At 40.8% G+C, this 14409-nt stretch overlaps 1 protein-coding gene and 1 long non-coding RNA gene across 21 annotated transcripts in view; one reads left to right on the top strand and one right to left on the bottom strand.

Annotated features, from left to right (window-relative positions):
* Positions 1-14409, top strand: part of DENND1A (DENN domain containing 1A) — a 509667-nt gene that overhangs the window by 188817 nt on the left and 306441 nt on the right. The window lies entirely within an intron of this gene.
* LOC144285481 (uncharacterized) lies at positions 782-13738 on the bottom strand. 2 transcript variants are annotated; one of them, XR_013353730.1, is made up of 3 exons: positions 13345-13738; positions 10413-10578; positions 782-1460 (listed from the first exon to the last, which is right to left on the bottom strand). It is a non-coding gene; the product is annotated as an uncharacterized LOC144285481 (long non-coding RNA). The 2 variants fall into 2 exon arrangements; XR_013353731.1 differs by lacking the exon at positions 782-1460 and adding an exon at positions 5549-5801.

The raw sequence follows: 14409 nt of genomic DNA, 5'->3' as shown, positions 1-14409 counted from the left end.
TTTTCACAGAACCCCTTCTGTGCTTTCTGGATCCTAGGATAAAAATACATGTTCAAGATTTCTTCTTTACGCACAGAGTTATTTTTTTCCAATTATCAAGAACCATTCAAGTGCTATATTCTCTCCTATTTCACTGGGATGCTAATTCGACACTACCTATCATGGATCCTTGCATATGGGTAAGAGGGAAAAGCCTGAGGCTCTTCTTTATACTCTCTTCACTTAACTTCTGGTCTCTTCATTCATTTTTTTTTCATTCGTTCCTGCTCTGTGCTGGTCCTGGGGATTTAGCTATGAATAAAACTCTATACCTGTCCTCAAGGGCTTCATGGTCTAGTGCACTTCAGAAATAGTCATGCTTGGAATGGCTAACGTTTGTTCAAATGATGTGGAGAGGCAGTATGGAGGAATGGAAGAATCTGGATTAAGTTATTAAATATTCTAGGCCATTGTGTAGTGTTGATGATACTTATATCATTTCTAAATGAGAGCTTTTCTTGGTTAAAAAAAAAAAAAAAGACTCTTCCCAGAAATTTAATACCTAAGTCTTCAGAAGAATGCCTGTTGGAGACTAAGCCTTTAATAATGTTTAACTATTATTAGCAATTAAAACTTATTAAAAATATTTTATTTATTCGTGAGAGAAGGAGAGAGAGAGGCAAGGACATAGGCAGAGGGAGAAGCAGGCTCCATGCAGGGAGCTCGATGTGGGACTTGATCCTGGGACTCCAGGATCACGCCCTGAGCCAAAGGCAGACACTTAATCGCTGAGCCACTCAGGTGTCCCGCAATTAAAACTTTTTATTCAAAAAATATTTGAGGGTGAGTCTCAGTACTGTCAATCAGGACCTGTTAATGGAGATGAGCAAATGAAGAAATGTCCTAGCGCAACACAAACCTTAATATTTAAAATCTGCTTTTGCTAATATCCAGCAAGATTTTACCACAAATGGGTTTAAATAGTGAGTAGAAGTTATATTTGGCTGTGTAGTTTTTCTTACTTGCTCAAAGCTGCACTTGGTTTACTTTTGTCATTTGCTGTTTACCTGTAGGCATCCAGTTTTTAAGTAGCCCCCTAGGTATTTCCTTACAAAGAAAACCATCTCAAGATTTCCATGGCATAATTTGTGACAGGATTAAGTTATGCCACCTTTGAAGTCAGTCACAGCCTGAGAGCACAAGAAGTTGTTTACAAAGGAGCCCATCGATTCTCCCTCTTTCTCTAGAAGCATCCGAGCAGTTAGACTCGCACAGTCTGTTTGGCACAGTGGCCGCTCTCAGCTGGCCCGGGGCCTCCTGCTGCTGGGCAGAGAGAGGATGCGCCAGAGCTCTGCTTGTGGCTGAGCAGAGCCCTCCTGCAGGTCTGCTTGCTTCACTGGGGCCTTGCAACTCTGGACCACAGCCTGCTGGTTTCGTGGCAATATCTTTTCCTTAATATTTTCCATCTGGCCATCAATGACCTATAAAGACAGACACAGACCAGGATTTGAATTATGGGAAGTATGATGCTAAAATGCTTCCAAATCACACCCTAGAACCTGTAGTCATGGACGGCTGCCTTTGCATACTGGAGAAAAGGAAACTTTTCTCAGGTTGGTTTGCAAAGCATTCAGTCACATCAAAGATCAGAGCCATTCAGCTTTTAAGTGTCTTAAAAGGCTTTGTAAAATTCTGTCTCTGAATGTCACTGGATTTTAGCATTTAACTCACAATTTTGCACTAATGTTAAAACTTTTTGAGTAAAAATATGAGGGTCATAAGCGAGTTTCATATACAGCTTCTAAATTTCTAGCTATATCCCAAGCTTTAACAACTAGTGAGGCTTGGGGCAATATTGGTTATCATTGCACCCTGAATGGTATTACAGTTGCAGGGGGTGTACTGTAAATTTAGAACTCATTGAAAATGAGATTTCAGAAGTAAGTGCTGCCTTTGAGTTTCTCTTTGCTGAGAACTTTCCTGAAGATGCATTTGTTAATGGCTTTTGAGCTGGATTGGAATAGTCCACAATAAAGCCAGTTTCATGTTTTTGAGCCATTAGAAGCCAATTTAGAAATTAGTGAGAAATAGAACACAAGTGCACATGTTTCACAATTTTGTATCTGGTATCAAAACACTAAGGGATTATTGGTATTTTTTACAGCTTGATTCTATTAGGAATTGCTCATCGTTAGTCGTTTTATTCTTAGGACCTCCTGTAGACCCGCAAAGGTTGAATTGCTCATCCTGGTGCTCAGAGAGGTTATGATCCGGGTCTGTGGCCAAGCCTTGAAGGAAAGGCTGAGGAGGCCTGGCCAGGCATTTTGATGCTCAGACCTCAAGTCCATGCTGCCACCTCCTGTCTGCATCCTAGCGTTCATTTTAAATCAACCCGGCTTTTCTTCTGAAGTTTGCTCAATGAATATTTTTGCCATTTTGTGCTCCTCTGTCTTCTCTTCACTTTCTCTCTTCTTCTCCCCTCTCTTCCCCCTCACTCCAGGTGGTTAACTCTCAGTGCCAAAGTTGAAGACAGATTTGGCCTGCAGCCAGCATTGAGAACGCAGTGTTTATTTTTCAGTACCACCAAAGAATGAAATTCATACTAAAGTCTTAAAGGAAAGTTTAGGTATGTGTGGTTTTAGGAGTTGATTAGATGCTCCACATGTGTGACCTGGACCCTCCCTCTCTTCAGTCTCCTCCGATGAGTGGTGCTGGTTTTATATTGTGGCTCTCAGTTTCCAGCTCTAGGGGTTAGGATGAGAAATGCAGGTTAATTGGCCCGCTCAAATGACTTTAAAAATGGGAGTGAGTACCAACTGCTGAGACTACAAAGGTTAGACTAGTTCAGAGCCTTTGAGAAGAATAAGGAAGGAAGGAAAATTTAGAGTTTTTTTTTAACAATCAGAGCAGCAAGCAAAGATTGTACCAGAATATGGTTAGTGTTAGTTATAGTCCGTTCCTTTGTTCAGTAAACATTGGTTTCGTAAACATTTACTGTGTTCCATATGAGGTGGGCAATGCAGAGATGAGATGTTCTTGTGGGAGAAAGTGACCAAGCCAGCAGTTTCAAATATGGTAAGTGTGTGAAAGAGGAAAGCCCTGGAGGATGTAGGAAGTATGATGAGACTGACCAGGCAAGTGAGAGCGTTAACCCAGGGAGCTGGGGAGCTGAAGTGTAGAAATGGGAAATAGGGCATTTCATTACAAGCAGATTGAATCACACAGGCAGAGGCCCAACAGCAGGGAAGTATGGTGCTTCTGCAAGGTGGCAAGGCCTTCACTGTGCCCAAAGCCGAGTGCCTCTGGTGGTTAGAGCCCGAGAGCAAGGACTTCACATGCCATGTTGCTTTTGGACTTGAACCTGAAGTCAGTGAAGAGTGGCCTGGAGAATCTTAAGTAACCGAGTGTGGAGGAGCTGGTGCAGGTCCTAAGCCTCTCCTGACCTGTGTTGGGGCAGAGGAGGAGTTGAGGTGGGTGGATAGTGAGTGAGCAAGCAAGCTTATAATCTAAGGCAAGAGAAGTCTTATAATTGAAAAGTCCTGTTTTTTTTAAATACTTGATTTCCTAGCATTTTGTTTTTTAAATGCTCACGGGATGTTTGTTGAATGAATGAATGCCATTTCTTTTGAGCAAAGATGGCTGATTTGGTCTTCTATTTTGCTTAAAAATCTCATTTTTTTTTTTTTTTTTGTGAGATAGCCCACACATATACTGAGTGGCAACAGAAAACCAGTCTTGGATTTTGAAACTTGCCAATGATAAACAAGAGCCAGTTGTAAATAACCATGGATCAAACCATTAAAAAAAAAAAAAAGGTAGTTCTGCTGAGTCTGAAAATAGTTTGAATGTATTTTGAATAGCCCTGATAGTTAGAAAGGTGAACATTTGTACTAGTTGATGGGCCTAGTAAAAAGACTGTATTTTGCTGAATGAAAGGATCGGACGGGCAATTCTTCTGATCTTTTTTGCTAGACCGCACTGGGTCCTGTACTTTGATGACATTTGAAGTTGCAGGCCCATTAATGAGAACACTTTAGCTGGTCTCAGACCAATCTTTCTTCTTCTTCCCTTTACCTTTGTTCATTTGGGGCCCCCCTTTGGCTCCTCAGCATGAGCAGAGCTTCTTCCATTAAAGAATAAGAGAATTTTCCCTTGGAGCTCAGGCCATCTGAGACAGCTGCCTCCTCTCTCTCCCCAAGCCCGTCTTGTTTTCTGTTTTCTTTAAGACTTAGCTGAGGGTTGGGGTGAAGAAAACCTTTTTTCCTCTTTTGCCAATCCATTACATTGCTCTTGGGGACCTTCTTCTATTTGAATACATAGTGATTTTGAGCTACATTTTGATGTAGAAGGTGTAGTCTTTAAAGAAAAGTTCACATATTTAATTGATGAACATGGCATGGAGAGAACAGAGTAATTGAGTATATTGTCCATTTTCAGGATGGAAATTAAATTAGAGCCAGCCTTTAATTAAGAGCTGTGGTAGTTACTGAGGCAGTGCAGTGCAGCGCAATAACAAAGGGAAAGCTCTGAGTCCATGGACTTGAGTTCAAGTGTAGATTTCCTCATTGGCCAGATTTGTGACTTTGGGCAGATATTTAACTGGGCTTCATTTTCCTTCTCTTTAAAACAGGAATTAATAACACCAGCAGAACCTCCATTGTTATAAGGATAAAGGTCAAATAAAATAATAGATTTTGAGTACCAGCTCTATTTTTGCTCTCTGGAGGGCAATTGGCATCATGATTGTCATCCACAGCAGTGGCCAGCATAGTGCCCTGTAGAAAGAATGGACTGAGGAGTTGGGACAGGGTGTCCACCGTAACCTGAAGCCACATTCTAGCAGTGTGTGTGATACTGAGCAGGGTATTGGCCTCTCAGAGCCTTAGCTTATACAGTGAGGCCCGTGATTCCTACCTTACAGGGCTTGAAAACTAAGATGGTGAAGGCAGAGCACTAGTGTAGACCTTGGCAAGTCATGGGTACCCCGAATGTTGGCCTTTGTTGATGTCATCTGGGCTCTCCTTTGAAAATATATTTTTTTTCAAAGTCCCTAGTTTTCATTCAGTTTGCCCTCAAATTTTGATTGCTCTTAATGTGGCTGCAACAAAAGAATGCCCAGAAAATAATCGTTCCAGTGCTCCTCTGGACCTGGAATATATAAGGAATCAAATGCAAACATATAATCCTCGATATAAATCTTTGTAGGAGACTCTTGTTTCAACTGCCTTGAGAAATTGCACTGAGTATGGAAAGGATGTCAGAACTTTAGCCAGAGCTGCAACTATAATCACATTATTTTGCTGCTGCTCAGTGGAGCTAAGAAAGCTTAAGAGTATTACCATCTGGGCAAAGCCAACCAATGGTGAACTGTGAACTGCTTACCAACTTCACAGAAACTCTTGCTACCTCATTCATTAATTAGGCCTTTATGGCACACCTTCTCTTGGTTGCCTGGCAACCATAATAGCAGTCATTAAATTCTGTCATTTTGTATTAACCCTTTGGCCCTGGGTGGATTGGGAGCCCCCACCTTAACACTAATGCATTTTACATTAGTACATCTACCTGGGAAATCCCATTCCCTTGACACATAAGCTGTAAAGAGCAAATAGCCAGAGTCCAAAAACAGAAAAATTTCCTTTTTTCCTTCACATTAGTGTATGTGCTTTTAAGGCTTTACAAAATGTATCTGTCAGGATGGAGGCCATTTCCCAATTTGCTGACAGACAGACATAACATACACCCAGCAAGATGAAAAGACTGCTAGTTTCCCAGAAAACAGGAGCTGATGGTGACTTCTGTGGGCTTATGGAGGAAGGAGCCTGTGTGAAAACCAGATGGGAGAGCTGTTAAGAGTTGTATGTTTCCAAAATTGCCTTTGTAGCTGCTTTACAAAAATTTGGACCGTGCATGCTGGAGGGATAGGGGCCATTCCAACAACACACTGCTTGGCATCTCAGAAATGGATTAGAAATGGTAGGGAATAAACTAAGTACGCTGGCAAAAGCTGTGAGGAAAAGGAGTGGCCAGAAGGCAACCTCCAGGAGCCCATCAAGGGCTTCTGCAATGCTCTGTCCACTATTACTCAAAATTCCATAAATGGAAACAAGCTGTGAAAGTCCTAAATTAAAAGAGGGTTTAGGAATTAAAAATGCTATATTCTCTTTTCTTGAATGGACTGAAATGATTTGGGACATGTGCCGTGTAAGTAAAATAAAATAATTCAATTTCAAAGAAATATTTATTTTTCTCTTAGCGAAAGGAAATTAGGTTTCGGTATTAGTATAACCTAGATTCAAATTCCCACTCCACCCAGTAGCTGTGTGATTTTGCACAGCTGGCTTGCTTTCTTTTTGAACTCCCTTCCCTTATCTGTAAAGTGGGGATAATCCTTTTCCTCTTACAGGATTGTTGGAGGGGTTAAATGAGTGACACTGCATCTATCTCTGGTCAGCATTTGGCCCACGATATGTGATATGTACCCCATGCAGTTTTTTCAACAAACAAGTATTGGGATTACAATAGCAAGCATCACACTCTGCATTGCTCAGGAAATTTACAGCCACACTTGGTATCGGATCCCCCTTTGTTCCTCAGTTTGCCACTAAGGCCCAGAAAAGGTATTACCTGCCAAGGTAATTTGGCCAGATCTCAGAGTAGTATCTGGGCCACCTGACTAATCTGGTGGCTTCTCAATTAATTTTGTGAAAAGTAAAAAGTGAAGTGTCCTTCATTCACTCACCAACTCAAAGTTCTTTTCTTGAGACTTAAAAACTCAATCACGCATTTGTGGTTTTTACCATGGCAGTAGGGCGGCTCTAGCTTAAAATCATCTGTGTAGTTTATTGAGAAGTTCTCATAAAAATGTATTCAGAGGCCTTCATCCCACCAAGAATGTATGCGATACTAAGAGCATCTGGGGTTTTAAGTGGCTACTGTTTGTTAACAAAGCAGGAACTTCCCTGAAGGAGTTTTGCAAGTTGGGAGAACTCACAAAGGCAATTAATTTTGTTCTTTGGAGCAGGGCCTCCACTGCATGCGTTTGCACTTCATGCAAGCTTAAATTATAACCCAGGAGCCAGTTGTACCATGATCCGATTTGATATTTAGTTTTGATTTTATTAGTAGTTGTCTTTAATAGATGTCTTGTCATGTAGATTTCCTGATTATTAGTAATTTAAATTGACTCTGAGAATGAAAGGAAACCACAGGCAAGAAACTGATGGGCTGTGACCATAGTGGTCCTCAGCTCTCACAGCAGCTGTGATGCCTAAACCCCCACCCCCAAATACACACACACACACACACACACACACACACACACACCCTCTTCAAGGCTTTGAACAGTCTTTTGGCTAATGCGGAAAATGAGAGCTTAATACGGTTGCTATATGGGAACCTGTAAAAGCAAATGGGCATCGTAAGTGTTCTTTCCTCTTTGAAGGTAAGTGTTGTCCATGGGTCCCCTCTCTACTTGATCAGATCTAATTTGACCCAGGAGTAGTGATCTGGGAGGATGCTAACTGAAAAACCATGATTGCAGGAGAAGTAATTTCCCTTGTTCTTATGCAGTGCCTTTCTACCACTCTCTGGAATTGCTCACACAGTGTCTTTGTGAAGGGAATAGATGAGCATTTGCTGTTCTCTGCTGTGCTTTAGGTAGTGGCCAAATTCACATATCTCCTCAGAGAAGCTGTTCCCTAGAGTGATCCAGGGCAGTTCAAGTCATGCTCTCCAGGAGCAGGTTCTTGTGGGCTTTACGATCCAGTGCCTCAGCACTGATTTCCCCAAACTCCAGTCCTATAGTACCAGACCCTAGAATCTGGCACTTTAGGTCTGATTTAGCTTAGTTTAAATCCAGAGATTTGAAAACCAACTCTAGGTCATTTGCTAAATAATTCTACTTACTCATTAATCAATTGTGTATTAAATACCTACGTATTCAGGCATTTATGTGAAGAAAGGAGAGAAGGAAGCTCTTTGGGTGGGTGAATGAATGAATGAATGAATTGTACTTTTGGTCTTCAGGTAGGTCCCAGTCCCTTAGAGGATGATTTGACCAAGGGAATTTTTATTCAAGTTTTAAAACCTCATGCTGATGGGATGTGCTCCCATCCCAGGGTCTCTAAGCCACAGAATAAGTTATTGCGACAATTTTGTATTCTCATTTCTCTTGCTAATCCAGAAAAATTAAATTGTGAACAAAATATATTTTAGAAGTGAGTGAAAAATTTTTTTAAGAAGTCAGTGAAATCTGTTGCTGAGAAATGTTTGTTCCTGGCAACCAACCTGAAGAGAGAGAGAGAGAGAGAGAGGGAATCCATTTTCAATTTTATCTGTCCCCCTGCCCCCAGCCCAGTTTTCACCATTTTTATAGTTGTGGTAACATAGAGGCATGTGGCAGTAAATGAGGTTGTGTTGCTTTTCTCATGCCACAGCACTCATGGCGCTCTCTCCAAGAAAGACTGGCTCTGAGAGGTTTTGTCCCTCCAATCTGGTGGTAGACAAGGTGGCCTGGAGGAAGCCACCTGCACAGCCTCCCACACTGCTGAGGCTGATGTCTGTGATTGAAGCAGCCTCAGCTAAAATTCAAGAGGACACCAGTCCCAGCCCACCAGGATGACTTTTTTTTGGAGTGTTCGAGGGTGAGCACTGATTACCACCACCCAGGCTGATCCAGCTAGATGTCCTTCTCCAGCAGATAATCATGCCACTACTTTGTCTTTTCTTTCCTTGATCAATTTTAACATGCCTTTAGGCAAAAGTGCTTCTGATTATACACATTAGATTTAAAGTAATTTCAGAAGTAAACTCCAGTTTCTAGATAGCTTTTGTGTGCAAGCCATTCATCTAGCTTTAAAGAGGGACATCATTTGGATTTATTTTTAACCTCCTCTCCCTGTATGAAAAAGTAGAATGGCAAAGTCCTATCTTAGAGTCAAATCTCAGCTAATCTTTTATGAACTGTATATCCCTGGACAAAATAGTTCATTTCCAACCGTCAGTTCAGAGATAACAAAATTAATTAATTAATTAATTAATTAACAAATTAATGTCCTCTCATTGTTGCTAGAATTAAATATAATGTATATATGAATTATTAGTAGATTGTGATTCTTTAGGAGAATCCAGGCTTTTCATGTTTTCACTCTTTCTCTTTAGTTTAAAATTTATTCATTGTATTTACTGCAATTTGTGGGAAAATTGTATAGCGTGAAATGCTATAATATGGAGTTTGTGCAAAGCTATGATGAAAAGCCCGAAGTCCCATCGCCCTACGCCTATGAACAGTTGCTGTGAAGAAATGGAAATGTTATTCTGAATTGACCTAAACCAGTGGTCCTGTGCTCTAATCTCTGATTCCCAGATGATAACAGATGTCTCTTAAGTGATTCCAGGTGTTCTGAACATAGTGAAATCTCTTATCTGCCACCTCCACTGTTACTCCTTAGAGTTCTTTTATATTGCCTCTTTAATAGTATTTGAAGGATCGGGGTTCCTTGACAGCTGTTGGAACTCTAACTCCCTACTTGAAGGGACTCTGCTTTTAGGCCTCAGGTGATCTCCAGACTTTCATGCTGTACTGTTTGATTCGAGCCCACATGCCAAATAGTTTTAATATGTTCTCCTTTTTTATTAAACAGATTTTGTCATGTCCAGGAGATTTCCTGCCGGTAGCAGCTCTAACTTTTTCTCACCATCAAGGCATTCCCTGCCCCTTGTTAACTCTCGGCCAGGGATTTTCTGCATACTTCTGTTCACAGTATTCCCGTTGGCATCCTATAGGCTAGGAAATCTTCTCTGACCACCTTCAGAATTCAGTACTCCCTCTTCCATAATTTAGAGTGTTTTATGCATACTTGTAGGTTCAGGCCTTTCAAAGTCCACATTTAACTTTAGGGGAAGTTCTCATGTGTTAAATCTGAGCTTCACTTCTATAGCAGGAGTTGAGGTATTTCGGTAGAATATTCTGTCAAATGTGATGGAGATTCAGAAGGCAGAGTGATGTAGTTGCAGAGCTGGGCTTGATGTCTAAGTTCAGCTCTACATTTTAACAGCTTTTTGACCTTGGGCTGGTGCTTTGCCTCCTGAGTCTTCTCACATTAGGCTGTATTGGTTTTATTTTTATTCTCTCTTAAACCCAGTTAAAAGAAGAAAAGTGGAAGTATTGGCCTAACATGGAGGAGACGTAGACATTCCCTGTTTCAGCAGAAGGGGAGGAGGAAGAGATGGGCATACATTTGTGTGTATGTCCAATGTCTGGCCATGTAGCCATGGCGGTAGTAATGGCTGATATTTTGGCATGCTTACTCTGTGTCATGCACCATTCAAAATATATTATTTGACTTTCATACAATCCTCTGAGGTTGGTGTTATTTTATCCCCAATTTAGAAATGAATAAATAGAAGCACAAAAAGGTTAAGTAACTTACCCAAAGGGAAAGGTGAGAATAAGGACATAGGTGATCTGGTGCCAGAGCCCAGCCATCCAGTGGTGTTTAATAAATATTTATTGAATGAATGTGTTTTTGGAAAGTTGGGGCAATTTCTGTCTGTTGGCTTCTGTTTTCTTGATGAAGTAGGTGGTGAGATCAGACACTGAGTAAAGAAGAACGTGTGTGGAGATGAGATGTTTGAACAGAGAATGGAGAAGATGTAAAATAGTTAAGTAGGCTGACTGGTGAAAACAGACTTGCTGGATGGTGTTGAAGGCTTAGTTGATGCTGTAAACTCTATAAATGTAGAATTTTTGGAGATACAAAATGTTTGTGGGGATTTTTTCCCCCAGCCATGCTTATCAGCCTAAATATAGGCACAGAGGAGGTAAATAGCTTTGTTCATTCAGGTGTTTTCCATACATTCATGATGAAAGGGAAAGAAACATGGGCCTTTCCTGATGGACCACAGAGCTAAGCTAGATAAAGGCAGCAGTGAAGAACAAAGGGTCTAAAACTCGGGGAGGTATGGTTATCGTGGGAGCTGTGAGATGAGCAAACACCAAGGATGGGAAACTAGTTTCAAAATGGGGATTCTTAATTAGCGATTTCAGAGGCAGGGCAGGTTTGGCAGTGGCAAGGTCAAGGGAAGACTTAAAAAAGGAGAAGGTGGGGGATCCCTGGGTGGCTCAGCAGTTTGGCGGCTGCCTTTGGCCCAGGGCGCGATCCTGGAGTCCCGGGATCGAGTCCCGCGTCGGGCTCTCGGCATGGAGCCTGCTTCTCCCTCCTCCTGTGTCTCTGCCTCTCTCTCTCTCTCTCTCTCTATATATATATATATATATATATATATATATATCTCATGAATAAATAAATAAATAAATCTTTTAAAAAAAAAAAAGAAAGAGGGATCCCTGGGTGGCGCAGCGGTTTGGTGCCTGCCTTTGGCCCAGGGCGCGATCCTGGAGACCCGGGATTGAATCCCACGTCGGGCTCCCGGTGCATGGGGCCTGCTTCTCCCTCTGCCTGTGTCTCTGCCTCTCTCTCTCTCTCTCTGTGACTATCATAAATAAATAAAAATTAAAAAAAAATTAAAAAAAAAAAAAAAAAGAAAGAAAGGAGAAGGTGGCTGAGGTACAGTAAAGATGATGGTTGGAAAGATGACCCGTCATTGAAGCCTCTGAAAAGCCTGGGTAGTAGTTAATGGCCCCTTGGCAAATGTGCACTTCTGCTTTTAGGTAGAATTTCACAGTAGCTGTGGAGTCATTAATTTATACATAAACATTGATATGTATTTGTTTATTCCTTTTTGTGTAAACCTTCTCAGGTACACATTACTCATCCAAGTGGATGGGGAAGGGGGAAATGAATTGAAACAATTTTTACCAAGTTTTTTGTTACATATAATTTTTAAGGGGGTATGAGGTATCTTTAACAACATTTAAAAATTATCACAATTTTTTAAAAGTGCAAACCAAATTTATATGATGTTTGTTTGTTTATTTATTTATGTGTATGTATGTATTTATTTATTTATTTATTTATTTATTTATTTATTTATTTTTAAAGATAATCCACCTTTATATGATTCAATAGGGCAGCTGCACTTGGGGGTTATCTTCCTCTGGCTGATGAGGTGACCAGAAACGATTCCCTGAAGGGATAGTTTTGTTGAACTCAGCCTTGCAAATTTGGCATTCTAACTCTGATAGTGACTTCCCAGTTGTTTGTTGTCTGTAACTGAACAAAAGGCCCTCAAAACTCATAATACATGTGCCGTGGTACAGAATTTGGTTGGTGGTATAAAAAACAGAACAAAACAAATAAAAAACTCTTGCATCAAAATGCTCTATAATTACTTTATCTTCGTTTTTATAATTTTATTTTATTTTATTTTTTATAATTTTAAATACATCCTTTTTAATTAGCAAAAATAAATGTTTATGAATCTGAGTATTATTTACCTAGCTAGATAAGGAACTTGGAAGTGCTTTGGTAGCTCATAAGTACGTCAGAAGTTTGGGTATCAGCATGGTTTGATGAAAAGAGCATTAATCTGAAATCAGAAAGACCTGAGTTTAAAACTTGTTCTACTAAGTGCTACCAATTCTTCATCTGTAGCAGTAATTTTTGGCAGGCACATAGTAGTTGCTGAACAAATGTCAATTTTTCCTTTTGAAGACCCCTTTCCCCTCTCTTCCAGTTAATTTTAGATCATTGGTTGAGGAAACCTTGGTTTTTCAAGTTCATTAGAATTCTAAGTGGAAAGTTTATCATACTTTTTCCAGCTTTCATGGATGTGGCCAAGGTTTAAGAAAAACCTTAGGTACGGTCTCATAATGTAGATATATATGGCAGCGTTGGCCCCTGCAGAGGTTGGCATATATGGGTGGATAATAGCTATTGTTGAGCCAGCCATGTACCAAGGCGGTAGTAAGCCTTGATACCAGAGGAAGGTGGATATTTGCAGAACATTTAACAGAATATGAGGAAGTGCCCAGGGGAGGGGTGCATGGAATAAGAGACCTCCAACATTTGTTCTCTGAGGTCAAGTTCAGAAGTTAGCAAAGCAAAATTGGTGCCAGGCCAAGCATAGAGACTCAAGGGAAATCACTTTGGGAAGAATAAGGCAGGGAAGGCTTTAGAACAGAGTTGATCTCAATGTGCATCAGTTCTTTTTTTTTTTTTTTTTTAAGATTTTATTTAATTATTCATGAGAGACACAGAAAGAGGCAGAGACATAGGCAGAGGGAGAAGCAGGCTCCATGCAGGGAGCCCGATGTGGGACTCGATCCTGGGACTCCAGGATCATGCCCTGGACTGAAGGCAGGCGCTAAACCGCTGAGCAACCTGGGCTGCCCGTGAGTCAGTTCTTGATCATTACAACAATTCCATCCAAAAGGCATTGAGAACAAAGAACATACTTTCTCACCTGGAAACTGGGGCACAGGTGCTCAGAGAAGGGGCCACAGGCAGGGTTGGGAAAGAGAAGTCCTTGGAGTTAAGGAGACCTCATACAGAAGGCCACTGAGCTGACAGGAGACTTGTCTACTCCACTTAGGCCTCCCCTCTTGATAGGGTTACATAATGCTTGGCATCTCCACTTTTAGACAGAGAACAGACCTAACCATTTTCCATCCCGCTGGGCTGTGGAGCGACAGATCTTGATATGCTGACCAGCTGCCTCAAGGTTGATTCCAGAGGAACAGTAGGGAACTTACTGATAGCCAAAAGGGGCTGAGGCAGAAGTAGTTATCCCAAAACTGTAAATGAAATTCAAGTCATATGTTTAACCCAGAGTCACCTATTTATTATGTAATACCTGAAAATAAAGTGTCAAAACCAATGACATCACAAAGAAATCAAGTGATTATTTCTTAAGAGATTAGAATCCAGTGAAAAACAAAATTCAGTTTTAGGAATGTTAAAAGAGTTGGAAAGCAGAAAGCTCTAGGAGTTTTGTTTTAATTTTACTCCCAATTATATAATCAACACATACTCATTGCTCATCCTACTCCCCTACCAGATTGAAGGCGATATAAGAAAATAGGAGAAGGGGCACCTGGGTGGTTCGGTCAGTTGAGCATCCAATTCTTGGTTTCAGCTCAAGTTCAGGTCTTGGGGTCATGGGATTAAGCCCAGTGTGGGGTTCCATCCTGAATATGGTGTCTGCTTGTGAGTCTCTCTCTCTCTCTCCCCCTTTCCTTCTGCCCCTCCCCTTGCTCGTGTGTGTGCACTCTCTCTGTTTAAATAAATAAAATTTTTTTTTTTAAAAAAGAAAATAGAAGAAAGAAACCCATACAACCCTACCATCTGCAGTAATTATGACATAATATTTTAGTGCTTTTCATATACTTATATTTTATATATGATTATTTTTTTTTAATTTTTTATTTATTTATGATAGTCACACACAGAGAGAGAGAGAGAGAGGCAGAGACACAGGCAGAGGGAGAAGCAGGCTCCATGCACCGGGAGCCTGACGTGGGATTCGATC

The sequence above is a fragment of the Canis aureus genome, chromosome 16 (genome assembly GCF_053574225.1).
Source record: "Canis aureus isolate CA01 chromosome 16, VMU_Caureus_v.1.0, whole genome shotgun sequence".
Lineage (NCBI taxonomy): Eukaryota > Metazoa > Chordata > Mammalia > Carnivora > Canidae > Canis > Canis aureus.
This window is presented reverse-complemented; position numbering and strand designations above follow the sequence as displayed.